Source organism: Lynx canadensis, chromosome F2 (assembly GCF_007474595.2).
Source record: "Lynx canadensis isolate LIC74 chromosome F2, mLynCan4.pri.v2, whole genome shotgun sequence".
NCBI classification, from domain to species: Eukaryota; Metazoa; Chordata; class Mammalia; order Carnivora; family Felidae; genus Lynx; species Lynx canadensis.
This window is the reverse complement of record NC_044320.2, coordinates 41,586,059-41,606,364: the sequence shown is the minus strand read 5'-3', so window position 1 is coordinate 41,606,364 and position 20,306 is coordinate 41,586,059. Positions and strand designations below refer to the sequence as shown.

At 40.5% G+C, this 20,306-nt stretch overlaps 1 protein-coding gene across 4 annotated transcripts in view; it reads right to left on the bottom strand.

The window, feature by feature from the left end:
* PLEKHF2 (pleckstrin homology and FYVE domain containing 2) overlaps positions 1-16,184 on the bottom strand; it is a 28,533-nt gene extending 12,349 nt beyond the window's left edge. The window contains exon 1 of one of the 4 annotated variants that reach the window (XM_030303774.1): positions 16,064-16,184. The gene's annotated coding sequence lies outside the window, so the exon portion shown is untranslated. Of the gene's footprint in view, positions 1-15,076; positions 15,160-15,548; positions 15,754-16,063 lie in introns of those variants that run through there. The other 3 variants (XM_032592008.1, XM_030303772.1, XM_032592009.1) reach the window with 3 other exon arrangements.
* Positions 16,185-20,306: the final 4,122 nt, after the last annotated feature.

Here is a 20,306-nt window from a genome sequence, read left to right as displayed (position 1 = left end):
CAAAAAGTCATCTAATTAATTTCCTACACATACCCATGACATCTGATATCAGTGAACTTCAATATTCAACTGTGCATTATAGTTGGAAAAACTAATAAACTATGAACCAAAAGACCTGGATTCTAATCTCAGCTCAGGCACTAAAATGAGAGATTTCATAAAAATTACCTAACTGCTTAGGGTGGGGGCATACACCATTTTACACACACACACACATTTTAAATTTATATCCAAGTTAGTTAGCAGATAGTGCAATAATGATTTCAGGAATAGAATCCAGTGATTCATCCCCTATGTATAACACCCAGTGCTCATCCCAGCAAGTGTCTTTCCTAATGCCCCTTGCCCATTTATTTAGCCCATCCCCACCACAACCCCTCCAGCAATCCTCAGTTTGTTCTCTATATTTTTTTTTATTTTTATTTTTTTTTTTAATTTTTTTTTTTTTTCAACGTTTATTTATTTTTGGGACAGAGAGAGACAGAGCATGAAAGGGGGAGGGGCAGAGAGAGAGGGAGACACAGAATCGGAAACAGGCTCCAGGCTCTGAGCCATCAGCCCAGAGCCTGACGCGGGGCTCGAACTCACGGACCGCGAGATCGTGACCTGGCTGAAGTCGGACGCTTAACCGACTGCACCACCCAGGCGCCCCTGTTCTCTATATTTAAGAGTCTCTTATGGTTAGTCCTCCTCCCTGTTTTTTATTATTTTTGCTTTCCTTCCCTTATATTCATTTTTGTATCCACATATGTTTAATTCCACATCTGTTTAAATTCCAAATGTGAGTGAAGTCATATATTTGTCTTTCTCTGACTTATTTCGCTTAGCGTAATACACTCTAGTTCCATCCACGTTGTTGCAAATGGCAAGATTTCATTCTTTTTGATTGCCGAATAATACTCCATTGTGTGTGTGTGTGTGTGTGTGTGTCTGTGTGTGTATATATATATATACACACACAGACACACACACACACACACACACACACACACACACACACCACATCTTCTTTATCCATTCATCTGTCGATGGACATTTAGGATCTTTCCATACTTGGGCTATTGCCAATAGTGCCGCTATAAACATTGGGATGCATATGCCCCTTTGAAACAGCACACCTGTATCTTTTGGACAAATACCTAGTAATGCGATTGCTGGTTTGTAAGGTAGTTCTATTTTTAATTTTTTGAGGAACCTCCATATGGTTTTCCAGAGTAGCTGTACCAGTTTGCATTTCCACCAATGGTGCAAAAAGGTTCCTCTTTCTCTGCATCCTTGTCAATATCTGTCATTGCCTGAGTTTGTTGATTTTAGTCATTCTGACTGGTGTGATGTGGTATCTCATTGTGGTTTTTTATTATTCTTTTAATGTTTATTTATGTTTGAGAGAGAGACAGAGCATGAGCAGGGGAGGGGCAGAGAGAGGGGAAGACACCAAATCCAAAGCAGGCTCCAGGCTTTGAGCTGTCAGCAGAGCCCAATGCAGGGCTTGAACCCATGAACCATGAGATCACGACCTGAGCCTAAGTCAGACGCTTAACTGACTGAGCCACCCAGGCACCCCCTCATTGTGGTTTTGATTTGTATTTCCCTGATGATGAATGATGTTGAGCATTTTTCATGTTGTCTGTCATCTGGATGTTTTCTTTGGAAAAGTGTCTATTCATGTCTTTTGCCCATTTCTTCACTGGATTATTGTTTTTTAGGCGTTGACTTTGATAAGTTCTTTAGTTTTTGGATACTAACCCTTTGTCCGATATGTCATTTGCAAATAACTTCTCCCATTCTGTCGGATCCCTTTTACTTTTGCTGATTGTTTCCTTCACCGTGCAGAAGCTTTTTATCTTGATGAGGTCCCAATAGTTCATTTTTGCTTTTGTTTCCCTTGCCTCCAGAGACATTCTGAGTAAGAAGTTGCTGTGGCCAAGGTTAAAGAGGTTTTTTGCCTACTTTCTCCTCTAGGATTCTGATGGCTTCCTGTCTTACATTTAGGTCTTTCCTCCATTTTGAGTTTATTTTTGCATATGGTATAAGAAAGTGGTCCAGGTTCATCCTTCTGATGTTGCTGTCCAGTTTTCCCAACACAATTTGCTGAAGAAACTGTCTTTATTCCACTGGATATTCTTTCCTGTTTTGTCAAAGATTAGTTGGCCATATGTTTGTGGGTCAATTTCTGGGTTCTCTATTTTGTTTCACTGATCTAAGTGTCTGTTTTTGTGCCAGTACCATTCTGCCTTGATGATTACAGCTTTGTAATACAACTTGAAGTCCAGAATTGTGATGCTTCCAGCTTTTGTTTTCGTTTTCAGGATCGCTTTGGGTATTTGGGGTCTTTTCTAGTTCCATACAAATTTTAGGACTGTTTGTTCTAACTCTGTGAAGAATTCCGGTGTTATTTTGATAGAAACTGCATTGAATATGTAGATTGCTTTGAGGAGTATTGACATTTTAACAATATTTTCTCTTCCAATCCATGAGCATGGAATATTTTTTTCATTTTTTGGTGTCTTCTTCAACTTCTTTCAACTAGCTTGCTATAGTTTTCAATGTGTAGCTTTTTCATCTCTTTGGCTAGGTTTATTCCTAGTTATTTTATGGGTTTTGGTGCAAATGTAAATGGGATCGATTCTTTGATTTCTCTTTCTGCTGCTTCATTATTGGTGTATAGAAATGTAACCGATTTTTGTGCACTGATTTTATATCCTGCGACTTTGCTGAATTCATGGATCAGTTCTAGCAGTTTTTTGGTGGAATCTTTTGGATTTTCCATATAGAGTATCATGTTGTCTGTGAACAGTGAAAGTTTGACTTCCTCCTTGCCAAGTGGGATGCCTTTTATTTCTTTGTGTTGTCTGACTGCTGAGGCTAGGACTTCCAATATTATGTTGAATAACAGTGTTGAGAGTGGACATCCTGTCGTGTTCCTGACCTTAGGGGGGAAGCTGTTTTTCCCCCACTGAGAATGATATTAGTGATGGATCTTTCACATATGGCTTTTATGATCTTGAGGTATGATCTTCTTAAATTTTTTTTTTAATGTTTATTTATTTTTGAAAGAGAGACAGACAGAGTGTGAGCAGGGAAGGGGCAGAGAGAGAGACAGACACAGAATCTGAAGCAGGCTCCAGACTCTGAGCTGTCAGCACAGAGCCCGACGTCGGGCTCAAACTCACAAACTGCGAGATCATGACCTGAGCCGAAGTTGGACGCTCAACCAACTGAGCCACCCAGGTGCCCCCTTGAGGTATGATCTTCTATCCCTACTTTCTTGATGGTTTTTATTATGAAAGGATGCTGTATTTTGTCAAATATTTTCTCTGTATCTATTGAGAGGATCATGTGGTTCTTGTCCTTTTATTAATGTGATGTATCATATTGATTGATTTGTGGATACTGAACCAGCCCTAAATCCCAAGTGTAAGTCCCACTTGATCATCGTGAATAATTCTTTTAAAGTATTATTGGATCTGGTTGGCTAGTATCTTGTTGAGAATTTCTGCATCCATGTTCATCAGGGAAATTGGTCTACAGTTCTCCTTTTTAGTGGAGTTTTTATCTGGTTTTGGAATCAAGGTAATGTTGGCCTCAAAGAACAAGTTTGGAAGTTTTCCTTCCATTTCTATCTTTTGGAACACCTTCAAGAGAATAGGTGTTAACTCTTCCTTAAATGTTTGAATTTCCCTGGGAAGCCAACCAGTCCTGGATTCTTGTTTGTTGGGAGATTTTTGATTATGGATTCAATTTCTTTACTGGTTATGGGTCTGTCCAAATTTTCCATTTCTTTCTGTTTCAGTTTTGGTAGTTTATATGTTTCTAGGAATTTGTCCATTTCTTCCGGATTGCCCATTTTATTGGCATATAGTTGCTCACAATATTCTCTTATTATTGTATTTCTGCAGTGTTGGTTGTGATCTCTCCTCTTTCATTCTTGATTATCTCTCCTCTTTCATTCTTTTTCTTTTCGACCAAACTGGCCAGTGGTTTATCAATTTTGTGAATTCTTTCAAAGAACCAGCTTCTGGTTTCACTGATCTGTTCTATTGGTTTTTAAAAATTTTGATAGCATTGATTTCTGCTCTAATCTTTATTATTTCCTGTCTTCTGCTGGTTTGGAGTATTATTTGCTGTTCTTTTTCCAACTCTTTGAGGTGTAAGGTTAGATTGTGTATCTGAGACCTTTTTTCTTCTTTAGGAAGGGCTGGATTGCCATATATTTCCCCCTTATGACTGCTTTTGCTGCATCCCACAAGTTTTGGGCTGTCATGTTATCATTTTCATTGGCTTCCATGTACTTTTTAATTTCCTCGTTAACCCATTCATTCTTTGATAGGATGTTCTTTTTATTAAAAATTTTTTTTAATGTTTTTATTTATTTTTGAGAGAGACTACGAATGGGGGAGGGTCAGAGAGAGAGAGGGAGATACAGAATCTGAAGCAGGTTCCAGGCTTTTGCTTATCTGGAAAAACTCTCTCCTTCAATTCTGAATGATAACCTTGCCAGTAGAGCATTCTTCATTGAAAGTTACTACTACCTTTCGGCATTTGGAATACACTGTGCCACACTCCCCTCTGGTGTGCAAAGCTTCTACTGAAAAATACGCTGACAGTGCCTTCTTTTGTTACCAGTTGTTTTTTCTCTTGCTGCTTTTAAGGTGCTCTAATTTTTTACATTTTACTTATTTATTAATTTATACTTATTTTTGAGAGAGAGAGAGAGAGAGAGAGACAGTGCACTTGAGTGGGGTAAGGGCAGAGAGAGAAAGGGGAAGAGGATTTGAAGCAGGCTCTACGCTGATAGCAGAGAGCCTGATGTGGGGCTTGAACTAATGAACAGTGAGATCATGACCTGAGCTGAAGTCAGATGCTTAACTGAGCCACCCAGGTACCCCGAACATTTTAATTACAATATGTCTTGGTGTGGATCTTTTGGGGTTCATCTCATTTGGAACTCTCTGGGCTTGCCTGATCTGAATGTCTGTTTCATTCCCAGGTTAGGAAAGTTTTCAGCCATTAGGTCTTCAAATAAGTTTTCTCTCTTTTCTTCTTCTGGAACCCTGATAATGCAAATGCTATTCTGCCTGATATTATCCAATAGGTCCTTTAAACTATCTTCATTTTTTAGAATTCTTTTTTCTTTTTGCTGCTGTGGGGGGGTGAGTTATACACTCCCCTGACTTCTAGACTACTGATCCCTTCTTCTGCTTCATCTAGTCTGCTGCTGAACAGCTCTAGAGTATTTTTTCAGTCCACTTACTGTATTCTTCAGTTCTGTGACTTGTCTAGTACTTTCTTCTCTAGATCTGAAGTCTTCACTGGGTTCATTCTTCTCCCAAGTTCAGTGAGCATCTTTATGACCATTACTTTATCAGGGCAGAACCTCCTGGCTCCTCAGGGAGAAGCTCCATTTGTGAGATCCATCCCAACTGAGGGTTCCCGCAATGAGGGTGGAGTTTTTGGCAAGACTGTATCTCTGTCTTTTCTACCTGTCTCAATGTGGTCCTTTTAACAGTTTGTTGCGAAGGAGTTGTTTGGCTAGTTTTCAAGTTTTATTCAGAGGAAACTGTTCCATAGGTAGCTGTAGATTTGATGTGTCCATTGGAGGAGGGAGTTCCTATGCCAGCATCTTGAACACTCTTCCACAACATATTACAGAAATTAGTAATGATTTTTAAAAAGTACATTTCTTAGATAAGAAAAAGAGGGACAAGCTTTTGTATTTTAATTTTAAACTCATATAAAGCTGAGTTGAAAGGAACTGAAACCAAAATTTTAAACCACATATAGAGAAAGCCACAGTAATTTTTTAAGAAGTCTCCTCTAGGCACCAAATCTGCCCATTACTGAAGAGCAGACTCAAATGCATTATTCTACAGGCTTAGCCAGAAAAAGAAAAAAAGAAAAGTTAACATGTACTCAAACACCTATAGAAGTGTTAGGCATTTCCACATTTTACTGTTTTAATGATCTAAATTTTGTTAAGTGGTAATTATATACGTTTTACAAAAAAACAGAGTCATGTATAGTTAAACAATTTTCCCATGGTCTCACAGCTAGTTTTTATAAAAATGCAATTTTTTTCTAATATACATTGTTACCTTCAGAAATAAACATTATAGAAATATTTAATTTATGTGAACCTTATTATGTATTTGGGGAAAGCACCTGAGGAAAAGAACCGAAATATGGTAATAAGTATTAAAATGCTAAAAGTAATCATTCAAATACTATAAGGGAGTAAAAAGTAAAAGCTGTGACTACTTTAGGGTGCCAGTAAAGGCAATTTCAAACAGGTTAGGCTTGGTAGAGAAATTCACCATGGTGTGTAAGAACTAAGTCATAGTTGAGAATTTTTAAAAAATTGGAAAAACAGAATAAAGACACTGGGAGTTACAAAAGATCTTTAGAAAAGTTGGAGATAGAGGGAAGAATATGGACCTCAAGTTTTAAACAAGACCTCCAGACTTTAACTAGCATTTAAGCCATATAACCCAAGGCAAGATTAATATTCTTTAACTATACTATAATCAGGTTAACTCCTTATTCAAAAACCAAAGGTTCCCTGGCCAACCAAATCAAATCTAAAATCTTTAACCTGGCATTCAAAGCCCATCAGTCATGCCTAAGCTTGTCCCCAGTCTATTTTTCTAGTTTTACCTCTTTCTATATGTTTTATTATAATCAAACCAGATTACCACCTGTTCCCAGAATATACTCTGGCTTTCTCACCTACCTCTGAGCCCAATATGTGCCCCTCTCCCCTGCCATTCTGAAATCTTACCAATTCTTCAAGATGTAGTCAGCTCAGTAGCTTCACACCCAGAGATATTGTTTCATCTTTAAATTCTCCTATCATTTTATCTGTACCACTTCATGGCACTTTATGTTCTATCAGGTTTCATAAAGATTTATATACCTACTTTTCCCTAAAATATTTGGAGGTTCCTAGAAGCAAGAATATTATTTCCTACAATTTTGTATTCCCCAAAACACTTACAAAAATGCTTGCATATATATGCCATCAATCTGTACTGAGGTGAGTATAACCAGCAGTTAAAAGTGGCAGAAGCTTCTCAACCTAGAGTTTGAAGAAAATCAAAGACTTCATTTTTGACATCTGTACTAATATTCACAGAAAACAGGAACCACACCCTATACATCAACTGCTTCACTAGACCCACAGATTTTAAATTTACAAGCAAATGTTCAGGTCCATTCAGCTAGCATCTAATTATAAATTCTAAGTATTGAGCATGGCAGATCCTGTTTTTAAAAAATCTCAATCTCATGATAATATATAAAAATTATTTCTTCTCTTGCCAAGAAGCACAGCTGTTTAGTTAGCAAACAAAAAATGATGATGTGTGCATATTTTTACCATCAACAAAATCCAGATAAAAAAGTGCATCATTTCAAAAAGTATTTGTACAGGGGCAGCTGTACAGTGCTGACTGCTGAAAACAACAACAACAAAAAAAAACCCACCGTATAATATTGAAAAATAAAGCTAGTAAAGCTCAACTAAAATACTACTGTGGAGTTGATTATTCCATCACATCCCTAATAAATTTTCTTTAGTATTTTTCAAAGCAGTTATAATCTGCTCACCACATTCAAGGCTTTATGCTTTGTGTCAGAGGGAAAGAATGAATGAGATGCTGGGAATCAAGACACGTTACCACAAAATTTTAATGAAAAGCACAATAAGATAAATACTGTGATAAAAATAATAAAGTGGTAAGGAAGCAAAAAAGGAAGAGTGAAGATATGGCTTAAAGAATGTAGCATTTGAACACTTGAAATAGGTGTGAACAGTATGTGGAACCTCAGAAGGTAAAACAATGGTAAAGGCACAAAGCTCTACAGGAAAATATCTGTTTCAAAAAAAAAGTCCCATGTGCGGTGCCTGAGTGGCTCGGTTTGTTGAGCGTCTGTCTTCAGCTCAGGTCATGATCTCACGGTTCATGAGTTTGAGCCCCACTTTGGGCTCTGTGTGGACAGCTTGGAGCCTGGAGCCTGCTTCAGATTCTGTATCTTCCCCTCTTTCTGCCCTTCCCCCGCTCCACTCTGTCTCTCTCTTAAAAATAAACATTATAAATAAGACAGAAATTCACATGTACATCTGCAGCAGAGGCTAGACAGAGACATTTAGTAGAAAAATGGGGAGAGAAAAAAATAAGACTATGATGAGTTTTTGTTTGTTCCTGACAGTTTTTTCTGAAGCTTTTGGAAGGAGTGGTCTGATAAGAATTGATAAGAGTGAAGTTTGCAACAGAAAAAGAAAGAATAGAGATCAGGTCCAGGATTGCTATGACTGACTAGATATGGAAGAATAAAGCTGAAACTAACTCCTCAGATTTTTGGTCTAAGCAGCAAGGAAGCTGGTAAAACTAGTATTAACTTTCAATAAACATGAAGTAGTAGCAAACATTTATTGACCCTTACTTTGTACAAAGTAGTGATAAAAGAAGCACTCAACACTAGGGGCGCCTGGGTGGCTCGGTCGGTTAAATGTCTGGCTTTGGCTCAGGTCATGATCTCACGGCTTGTGAGTATAAGCCCTGCATTGGGCTCTGTGCTGACAGTTCAGAGCCTGGGAGTCTGCTTCAGATTCTGTGTCTCCCCCTCTCTGTGGCCCTTCCCCGCTCATGCTGTCTCTCTCTCTCAAAAATAAATACTAAACATTATAAAAAAAAAAAAATAAAGGAGCAGAGGAGAACAAACTAAAATATTTTTAAAAAATTAAGAGTGATGAAGCCCAGGGCCAAAAAGTTTAGTTGGGAGATAACTGTAGACAGGGGGAACATCTAGAAACAACTCTATAATGACTAGAAATTCAAGCTGGGCCTTAAAGCAATAGTAGGTCAAACTATTTGGGGGAGAGGGAGAGAGGAAGACAAGGGGGACAATGATGTACAAACATTTTCCCCGGAGAAGAAACAGTTGAGTCCATAATAGAGGGGGTAGGGCCAGGAGAAAGTACAGTGGTTGAATAGAAATCTGGTAAGATAGGGAAAAGCAAACAGCAAAGAAAAGGAAGTATCAGATTGAACAGTTTAGACTTTATTATAAAGGCAACAGGAAGATTAAGGCCTTCAAATAGGAAAATATCAATCCATATACAAAAGCAGTATACAGGATAGACTGGAGAGACTCCTGAAACTAGGCTGAAGGCAAACAAAAAAACCCAAAAACCCAGAAAAGTAACAAAAAGCCTGAGTCACAATAATTAACAGCAGAAGGGGAAGAGAGAATTAGTGAGGTATATAGGACAGGATTTAGAGACCAACTGAATATGTGGATGAAAAGTGAGTGAAAGATGACTTCAAAGGTCTAAGCATAAGCCACTGGCAGGTGCTGGTTTTGCTTTAGGAGGGACAAGAAATCAGTTTGGGACATATTTATCTTGAAGTACCTTCAGCATATCCACAAGACAGACATCTGTCAGACAAACAGAAATGCTAGGATGAGCAGGGAGCTCCAGGACTAAAAAGATGGAGTAGTCATTCATGTAGAGATATTGACTGATACTCCGGAAGAAAGAAGAATACAAAGGACTGACCTCTCAGGAACACCTAGAGAGAAGCAAGAGAAGGGGAGAAAAAGCACAAAGCACCTTTTCAACATAATTGCACATGTCTCACAAGCCTCACAGACTAAACAACCTTATTGTGCCAAAAGGCCACAATAAGCAGTGAAACATGTGGACAAATCGAGGACTAATGGTAATGTATAATAAATAAAATACTTCAGAAAGCAATGCCCTTTGACACTGGAATTTTTAATCACAGAAATTTATCCTGAGAAAGAAACTCTTGAGGAGGGCAGGGGGAGGGGCACACATCTGTGCATAAAAAATTTTCCCTCTGGCATAAACTCTAATAGTGAAAATGGAATCTAAATTCCTAGCCATAGACAGGAATGGTTAAATGTAACATGAAAAGCCAAATATCTTAAAAGAAAACATTTACCACATAAAATTTTAAAACTTCAACATTGAAAGGAAAAAGCATTAATGTTAAGAAAAATATCTGTAACCTATGACAAAGGGTCAACATTTTTAAGATACAAAGAGCCCATGTAATTAAATCAATAAGAAAAAAGTAAAATATCCCCAAAGAAAAATGGGTAAGATACAAATGGCAATTTCCAAAACAAATAAAAATGACCAGTAAATAGGAAAATGTTGGTTCTCAGTGCTAATCAAAGAAATAAAAAGGGAAATGATGTATTATTCACCTCTCCATGATATGGGGAAAATGGGCACTCATATTCTTGACAAAACACACTGGAACAACTTTTCTGAATGCCATTTTTGGCAACAGAAGCACTTTAGAAAGTTTACACAAAAAATCTATTTCCAAGCATATATGCAAAAAAATTTAAATCATTGTACAAAGTTATTCACATACTGTGGCTTTGTCTTAGTAATGTTGAAAAGTCAGAAATAACCTAAACATTCAACAATAGGAGACTGGTTAAGTAAATAATGGCATTATCTATATAACGGATTTTTTTGACAGAACAGAGATTAATATTTAATGTGGAAAGTTGTTAAATAAGGCAGTTTATTAAATAAAGGTTTCTAAACAGCACATATAAACTTTTTTTCTTTTTAAGTCTAGAAAATATACATCAAAAATTTAGTATAGGTTGTCTCTGAGCACTAGGGTAAAATCTGCTTATATTGCCCAATTGTTATTTTTTTAATGTTTTTATTTATTTTGAGAGAGAGACAAAGTGTGAGTGAGGGAAGGGCAGAGAGAGAGGGAGACAGAGTCCAAAGCAGGCTCCAGGCTCAGAGCTGTCAGTGTGGAGCCCAATGCGGGGGGCTCAAACTCATGAACCGTGATATCATGACCTGAGCCAAAGTCGGATGCTTAATCCACTGAGCCCCCCCAGGCACTCCTGTACTGCCTAATTATTTTTATAATGAACACATATTCTCTGATTAAAAAAAAAAAAAGAATAAACCTTCTTAAGTAACAAAACGCAAAGAACATGTAGAAAAAATCAGGTGTAAAAAAAAATGCAAAGTTATAGGTACAATTGATAAAAAAAAAAAATCTTTTTAAACCCCCCCCCCCCCAACTACTGTTAAATTAAACAAGTATAAAGAATTAAGGATGGGGCACCTGGGTGGCTCAGTCGGTTAAGCGTCCGACTTCGGCTCAGGTCACGATCTCACAGTCTGTGAGTTTGAGCCCCACGTTGGGCTCTGTGGGACAGCTCAGAGCCTGGAGCTTGCTTCGGATTCTGTGTCTCCCTCTCTCTCTGCCCCTCCCCTGCTCAGGTTCTGTCTCTCTCTGTCTCAAAAATAGATAAAAATATTTTTTTAAAAAATTAAAAAAAAAAGGATAGCTCCACTTACAAAAAATGTAAAGAAAAAAAGATGAAAAACTTGATACAAAGAGGAAAACAGAAAATTCACATCACAAAATCTTAATCATATTAGAAGGAAGCATGTTCATCTCTAAGAGTCAACAATTTCAAGATTGGGGTTAGCAACCTGAGTTAAAGTAAAAACACAACAGAGAAAATGAGTCAACTTTGGGATGAGAAAAGGATTAGAAAGCAACTAGTACACAGGCAGCTGGAAAAGAAATATTTAACAGTTACCAAAGCTGTGACTTTTATCAGGAGTGCTAGGCAGAAAAAGGAAATGGCGGTATTTACAGGTTGAAAATTGATCAGTTATACACAGCAAAGGTCAAGGAGAAGAATATGAGGTGCTAGTGAGTTCACAGAATATGAACTACAAGGTTCAGCACTGGAAAGAAGGAAGAAAAATAACAGCCTGGGAGGTGACAATGAGGACACAAAGCTGGTTCATCAGGTATGATGGAAAACAGAAACAGAAACACGGGCTCTTGAATCATCATCACCTCTGGTGATTTTAAGACTTGAGGTAGTTAAGGATGATGACAAGGTTAAGTAACTCAGTCATCCACGTAGGTTACTGATGTAGAGTAGAGGTGAAGGTCACTGGAGTTAGTGAACTGTAGTTACAAATGTGGCCCACCTTCATGGTCTGAAATGACTATAACTGTTACTTTAAACTCTGTAATCCTTTACTTTCCTTTGACTCAGATACATCCTTTTCAGCCTGAGAGATAGGAATCTGGGTGGCACTTAACTTCTCTCTGCATTTTATTCAACCACAAAATGAAGAGAATAAGGAGATGGGATAATGAATTAAATCAATGATTCTCAAACTCTGAACATTAAAATCACAGGTGGTTTAAAAAAAACAAAACAAACAAACAAACAAAAACAGACAAAACTACCTATGCCTGACCCCAAACCCAGTAATTCTGATTTGTTCTAGGGTGGAGTTCAGGCATCAGTATTTTTTTTTTTTAATTTTTTTTAACGTTTATTTATTTTTGAGACAGAGAGAGACAGAGCATGAATGGGGCAGGGTTAGAGAGAGGGAGACACAGAATCTGAAACAGGCTCCAGGCTCTGAGCCATCAGCCCAGAGCCCGACGCGGGGCTCAAACTCACGGACCGCGAGATTGTGACCTGAGCCGAAGTCGGCCGCTTAACCGACTGAGCCACCCAGGTGCCCCCAGGCATCAGTATTTTTAAGAAGCTCCTCAGGGAATCCTAATGTGCCGGCAAGGCTGAGAACTAAACTGACTATTTCTAAAGGTTGCTTCCTTTTAAAATTCTATGATTCTATGTAAATGACAGCCACTTTGTTCATTTGCTAATATAACTTACTATCATGCACCAGATACTTTCACAAACATATTTTAGTAGATCCTCACAACTCTTTGAGGCAATATTTGTGTCCATTTCAAAAATGAGTCCAGTGTAGTTTAGAGAAATGAAGCAACCTGTTCAGGAGTCACAAGCTAGTAAGGAGGAGAGCTAGAATTCAAATTTGTTGGTTATTTGTTCAAGTCTATCATATAAGCAACGTGCTTTCTCTAGCACTCACAGCAACTACTTGAATGCCTCCCAAATTGAGCATACCAGTTTGTGGTTTATGGATCAATTGGAGAGAAAGTTACTTTGGATGGGGGCAGAAAACTGACCCCAAATTCTACAGTAATTTCATTATAGAATTACTAAACACCTTCACCTAGAGAGATCTGCAACTTGAAACAGCACTCTGAAAGTGTATCTACATATATACTTTATTCAGTTAAGCCAACAAGAACATTGCTATTAAGCATGCAGCTGGCATACAAAGCCAGTTCTCCAAGATAAGCTTATCAATAGAGAAGCAATTTTTAAATGCTTTGCATTGAGTAAGGCATTCTAAACCAAAATTTTAAGACAATTCTGAAAAATTGACAGAGAAATGAGAGTTGCTCTACCAAAGAGCTTCAATGTATAAACATGACCTTCAAATTTATCAGGCATTATCTCTATTTTACACTTTAAAATGATTATTCTTTTGCTGACACACTGCTTCTTCTTTGTTGATTATACTTCAGCCCATTATCTACATGGAAATTTCATAAACATTCAAGTTCTGTATCCCTAGGCCAAAATTTGAGTTAACAAATTCTGAAAGAAAGAAAAAAAGAAAGAAAGAGGCATTAGAGAAGATTTAACTTCTATGCCCATGGAAAGGGCAATTTAATAAGAAATTCATGAAGTACATTTATATGGGACATATGTGTCTTCATCCATTCAAACCTTTACTGAGTGAGCATCTGCTGTGTTCTCGGCACACTGGGGATGAAGACGTAAATCAGATTCCGTGCGGTGTCTGTGGTCAAGGAGGTGCCAAGACAGATCAATGTAATATTTATTGGAATGCAATGTGGTAAGTGATTTATTCTTGGGGAGAAAAGGGGGGTGTGGTAAGGAGAACAGCATAGGAAAGGTTTCAAAAAGGCTCAAGTGAAAAGTTCACCACAAGAATCCCTGTCAGTCAGCTCTCTAGGAAATAAGTATACTGAAGAACTAAAATCAAGAAGAGCAGCAAAGACAGAGGAGACAAGGTGGACAGAGATTGCTCCACAACTGTGAGTTATGGATTCTACAAAGTTATGCTATAGGAAAAACAAGAAGGCTTCAGAATCCTAAAGACCTCAGTTAAATACCAGTTTGGTTGCTAGACCTGTGAAGTTAGTTAAGTCACCTCATTTCTAGGTTAATTCTTCATCCAGAAAAACAAATGTGTATAATGGTGTTTACTTGACAGTGAAGCAAAACAAAAAGGATTTTTTTTTTTTTAAGAACTAAGGAAATTAGCAACCAAATCTGAGCAGAAACTATCTTTACCTCTAGATTAAGAAAAGAAATTCTCCAAGACATGATTTAGGGTTTATCTTACTTGTGGTTAAGAGTCCCCTCAGTTCATTTAACAGAATTTTAAAGCTAAGACGCCTCTGTTTAAAAAGATCAATCTACATTCATTTACTGGGGTAATTCAAGCTGAATCTCTGATGCCTTGGTGAGTACACCAGTTTTATTTTTTGAGGCGATAGCATGTGCTTTCCAATTAAGGACAGAAACTTAATACCATTCACCTCCAGCGCCGTCAGGACCCAAATAGATTAAAAATAGAAGCCTTCGTTAATACTGAATTAACCTGAGGACCCCGTGAACCACGAGAATACAGAAAAAAAAGGTAAAAAGGTAAATGCTCAAAACATGGCAGGCATGCACCTTTAAAAAATGAAAAGGAGAAAAAAAACTTCGTAATGGCAAGATCACTTCACCTTATGACACATGCCCGTAAGTCTCTCAAAGTTCGTAAGTCTTTAGTCTCTTCTGTAACGTACTATAAAACACAACAAAGAAGCTATTTAACAACTTACATACTTTGTGAGTCTTACAAAAGGGCTTAGTTATCTGTAACCTTAATACTACCATTGCCATCGCACACTCACAAGTGATTGCTATGATGAAAGAACACACAAGGGAATTCAAGCAACACGAGCAGCAAGCTGTTGGCCCTCCGTAACATTTTAAAAGAAAAAATAAATTCGGCAGAAGACCATACAACTTTAAAAGACTCGAAATAAACAATGCGTTGGAGCCAACGCTTCTATCCGAGCAAATTCTGCGGTGCCGTATTTTGCCAAGTCACATAAAAATATGCTGTTCAACTTACAACGTCCCTGATGCCCAGACACTGCAAACTTTTCGGAAAGAAAAACGTTGGGGCCCCAGGACGCCACCGGCCGCGAACCGGACCCCAGTCCTCACGCCCCGCAACTTCTCTTCTCGCCGGACCTCGGGGCCCCGCTGGCGCCTCGGCCCGCCCCCCGCCCGCGGTCCCGCGGCCCCGGCAGGCACCAGCGCGGACCCTCCGGACGGCCCCTGAGCCCGCGGGCGCAGGCGGCGGTGTTCTAGGGGCGGGCGAGGCTCGCTGCCGGCGCCCGCGGGCCAACGCCAGCGCGCGGGGAGCGGCCCGGGAGCGGCCCGGGAGCGCCCCGTTTCTCACAGACCCCAACATGGCGTCGGCCGCCGCCCGAGACGACGACACCTCCCCGCGCCGCAGACGGCCCGGAGACCGCGGAGGCAAGCGCCGGAAAGTTTCGCTTCTCCTCTCCCGGCCCGCCAGGGACGGGCGCACAACCAACCTCGGGCTTCACCTACCCGGCCGGGCGCGGGCGGCGGCGACGGCAGCGAAGGTCCGACTCCTCGTCGTCCCGGGCGCCGGGCGCGGACTCTGCCCGTTCCTCCGCCCCAGTTTCCCAGGGTGTGTGCAGCCAGCGGCCCCGCGCAGTCGGCGCGATCCGGACGCGGCGGGCGGGCGAACGACCGGCACAGCCGCTCGCAGGTGACTCCCCCGCCCCTCCAGTCGAACCCCACAACGGCCGCCGGGGCTGGCCTCTCTCCTGCGCGTGCACGGGCGCGCCGCCGCCCACACGCCAGGCGCGAGCGCTCGGGCACGAGCACACCCACACCACTCACTCCCCCGCCCTTTCTTGCTTGTTCCCTCGCCCCGCCCGTGCGGCCCGCGCGACGTGCTCGAGGGGGCGGGGCCTCTGCAGTGGACACACCCACCTAGGCAGTCCGAGGCAGAGGGTTCGTCCCTCCGCTCTGTGTGCGGTCAGGCTCTCCGGAGCCCTCGGGTGCACGTGGGAAGGCTTACCTGGTTTGCGTGGCTCTGGCACTCCTTTGGAAAGGATTGTTCATCTCTTTACGAGGTTCTTGGGAAGAAGGGAAGGAAGGCTGGGTTCCCTTTCCCCTACCACGAACGGGCCTCCCCAGGGAACTTAAGAACTTTCTGCAGGCGGGAAAGAAAGGCTTTGTAAATGTAGATGCGCAAAGGCGTCCGGGCGTACGTCTGTTTGCTAGTTCCGCTTAGCACGGCGTTCCTGCCCATCACATGTTTCATTTGCTCTCCCTAAAGCCCATACCTCTTGAAACCGAAAGAACTGCGGTTACAACACCTACCCCATGTACTTTGCACAGCCCTTTAAGGGCATGCCTTTATTGCCTGCCTTAGAACTCTCGTCTTCCCAGAACTTTTCTCTGACGCTGCAAAACCTCATCTACCTACTTCAACAGGCTTGGAAACAGTGATGATAGTATATAAGGTTAACCCGCCCTTCCTCATACCGCAGCATCTGTTTGCTAAGCGCGCTGATGGGTACGTGGAGAGATATCAAAGATGTCTGAGAATGGACAAGGAATGGGGGAAGGGGACTGCGGCATACTCAACACAAAAAGTGTGTAGGTGTAAATTAGATTTGGGTATTATTTAAGAATATTTAACCTTTGTTTGACAGTTCTTGAATTAGAGCCGCCAGCATCCGAGCTGCACATAACTGAGCACCCACCAAGGGAACATGAGCAGGCCTTGATCCTGATCCGCTTTCTTTTGATGTGGGTTTCTATCATCTTTAGGTCTTCGGCTCCTATCCTCTCCTATTTCAACATCTCAGAAACAAAAAAAATTTTTTTTTTTTTAATTAGTAGCTAGAACAAAACTAGCAAGGGTGAACTTTAAAAAATTTTTAATGTTTTTATTTTTTATTTTTGAGAGAGAGAGAGACAGCTAGTGGGGAGGGGCAGAGAGAGAGGAGGGCACAAAATCTGAAGCAGTCTCCAGCCTCTGAGCTGTCAGCGCAGAGCCCAATCTGGGGTTCGAACTCACAAATCACTAGATCATGACCTGAGCCAAAGTTGGAGCTCAACCTACTGAGCCACCCAGGTGCCCGCCCCAAGGATGAACTTTTTTTTAATGGGGAAACTTTTAGGATCATTACACAAATCTTCACATGTTAGCTGTGGTTGTCTCTGTAGACAAGTACAAATGTCTCCAGGACACTTGTCTCAACCATCACCCTATCCCACCTTCATTCAGCCTCATCCCTCTACGTGCAAAGCGCATTTCAGTGGGGAAAAAGATGGGCTTGATCATCTCCAAAATCTCTTTAAATTTTGAGATTAGGAATTGCTATGTCTAGTCACCAAACATTTTTGGTCACTCAGCCATCAGTGAACATATTTGCCCTCTCTCCATTCCCAGCGTACTTATTTAGCTTAACCTAAAATGCATGGAGTTAGAAACTAAAAGAACTGTAATGAAAGTATCTACATCATAGTCTCATTATGAAGATTAAATGAGTTAATGTTTGTAAAGCATAGTGCCTGGTACATGGTAAGTGCTATGTAAGTGCTAGATAAAAATTATTGTATAGGATGTATATGAATTGCATATGTAATAATGTATGTAATATATGGTATGCAGATATACATCTATTATTATATACCTAGTATACCTATATTAGGTACATTATAAAACATACACACAAAAAATCAGAAGTAATTATGTAAAACATTGTTTGTGTTTTCTTTCTGCATTCTGCGTGTTCTGTACCTTCCCTGGGTTGTAGCACAACCCTCTTTGGACCTCACTGATTTAGAGCTATACTGACAAATATGGTAGCCACTAACCACATGTAGTTATTAAAAATTCAGTTCCTCAGTCACACTGACCACATTTCAAGTACTTAATAGCCACATGACTACTGGACAGTGCAGATATAAATATTTCCATCGTTGCAAAATGTACTCTTGGATAGCACTGATAAAGCTGAAAGAAACAAGGGACTAAGGCAGTAGGATCAACTTGTGACTAGGACCTGTAACCATGGCACCATGTTCAAATCCAGGGATAAGATCTTTCTCTGAGCCTCACATCTCCTCTATAAAATGGAAATAAAAATGGGAACTACCTCATGGACTGCTGAGCAGAGGAAATGAGATAAGGTATGTAAAGTCTCTGGCAGAATACTTAAAACATAAAGGAACTTGAAAATATTGGGAAAATTTGAGTTTTACCCAATTTGATAAACCTGAAAGGTTTATTATTGTCCTTGATTCTAATGGGTAAGTTTTTCAAGGATATTTATTTTTTAAAAAGTTAAGAATTTGGTAAACTTTTAGTTGAAAAGAGCATTCAAGGGGAGATGGCAAACACCTGGATTTTAATTACTCCTTGATTTCTTTGTTCTCCCCACCCATAGGCCCCAGTCTTCTCCCAGTTGTGCCCATCTCAGCAAAATGGCACTGCTACCCTCAAACCTGATGAGTCATCACCATCTCATCCTCTTTCCTATCTCCTTCATCCAGTCTCTTTGCTTCTAAAATATTGTAGGATCTGCCTGCAAAACACCTCATCTGAAATCCTCTCCTCTCCTTGTGTCCCCTCCGCAGAGGGACAACACAGGATTGTTCAACTTCCCCACAGAAAGCCTTCTATGACTCCCCATGGAGGCTGCAATATGCAGTTGTACAGGTTGTAGTAGAACAACCCACCCTTTGGAAGACTGCCTTTCACATTGGAACACTGTAAATTTTGTATTTTTAAAAAATTATTTTTAACGTTTATTTATTTTTGAGACAGAGAGAGACAGAGCATGAATGGGGGAGGGTCAGAGAGAGAAGGAGACACAGAATCTGAAACAGGCTCCAGGCTCTGAGCTGTCAGCACAGAGCCCAATGTGGGGCTCGAACTCACGGACCGCGAGATCATGACTTGAGCCACAGTCGGACACTCAACTGACTGAGCCACCCAGGCGCCCCAAAATTTTGTATTTATTACAAGTATTCTCTGGCAGATTTCAGTGAAGTGCCTTGTTCTACTAAAAGTATTTTACAACAATTTCCCAACAAGATGGAAATGCTTTGAGAAGTGGATGCTCTTTTCTAATTTGCCCAAAGGTGCCACATGGGGTAGGAACATTTCTATTTCACTTTGAACAAAATGCCAGTTGATCACTAGGTCCTATAAACCCCAGCACAATACAACCTCTGCCATCCTCTCCACCATAAAATAATGCCAAGCTCCACCAAATTCCAGTCATATTGATCTCCTGTTGTTTTAAAAATATACCAAGCTCTTTTCTGCTAGGGGACCCGCTGTCCTGGCCACTTCTCTACCTAGAAAGTCAAGCCCATCGCACCCCACCCTTCACATAGCTGTGGCTCCTTGTCATCTTTCAGTTCTCTGTGCCCCGAGAGAGTGCCCCTGTTATTCTGGGTTACAGCCCTGTGTTTCCCTCATGGCACTTATAGATCTCCCTGGAGACAGTACACTCCATGAGGACAGGGAGTTCATGGTCTTCTTTGTTCTATCCCCAGCTTCTCCATGGTCAACTTAGCACTATTGCCACCCCTCTGTGTGCTGTGGGAGAAAGCTTATAATTCCATTTTCCAGAAGACTTTTCCTTAAATGTTTCCAGGTTAAATCCCGCCAATGGAGACACATGTGTGAAATTTGAAAAGCAGAAGGAAAGGAGAAACCATTATTCTCCAGTACAGCTTCAAACAGGCAGCTCAGATCAGAGGGAGCTGTTTCCATAGACTTCTGGGAAAATATCAGACAAACCTGAAAACATAATATTCTGTTTTTGAAAGGGGTGGTGGGGCTGTATTCTTAAAAAGGGCAGTGGAAATGTTCTAGATTAAAAGAGGTGAGGGACTCCTGGGTGGCTCAGTCTGTTAAGCGTCCAACTCTTGGTTTTGGCTCAGGTCATGATCTCACAGTTTGTGGGTTTGAGCCCCACTTTGGGCTCTGCGCCGATGTGTGGAGCCTGCTTGGGATTCTCCCTCTCCCTTTCTCTCTACCCCTCCCTCTGCTTGTGCTGTCTCTGTCTCTCTCAGAATAAATAAACAAACTTAAAAAATAAATAAATAAAATAAAAGAGGTGAAAAGACATGGCAACTAAATATAATACCTGACCCAAGACTAGGCCCTCTAGCGGAAGGGAAGAACGCTACAAAGGACATTATTGGGCCAATTGAAAAAAATCGGAATATGAACAGAAAAGTAGACAAAGGTATTATATTAAATTTACTGTCTTGGTCATATAAGAGAAAGTCCC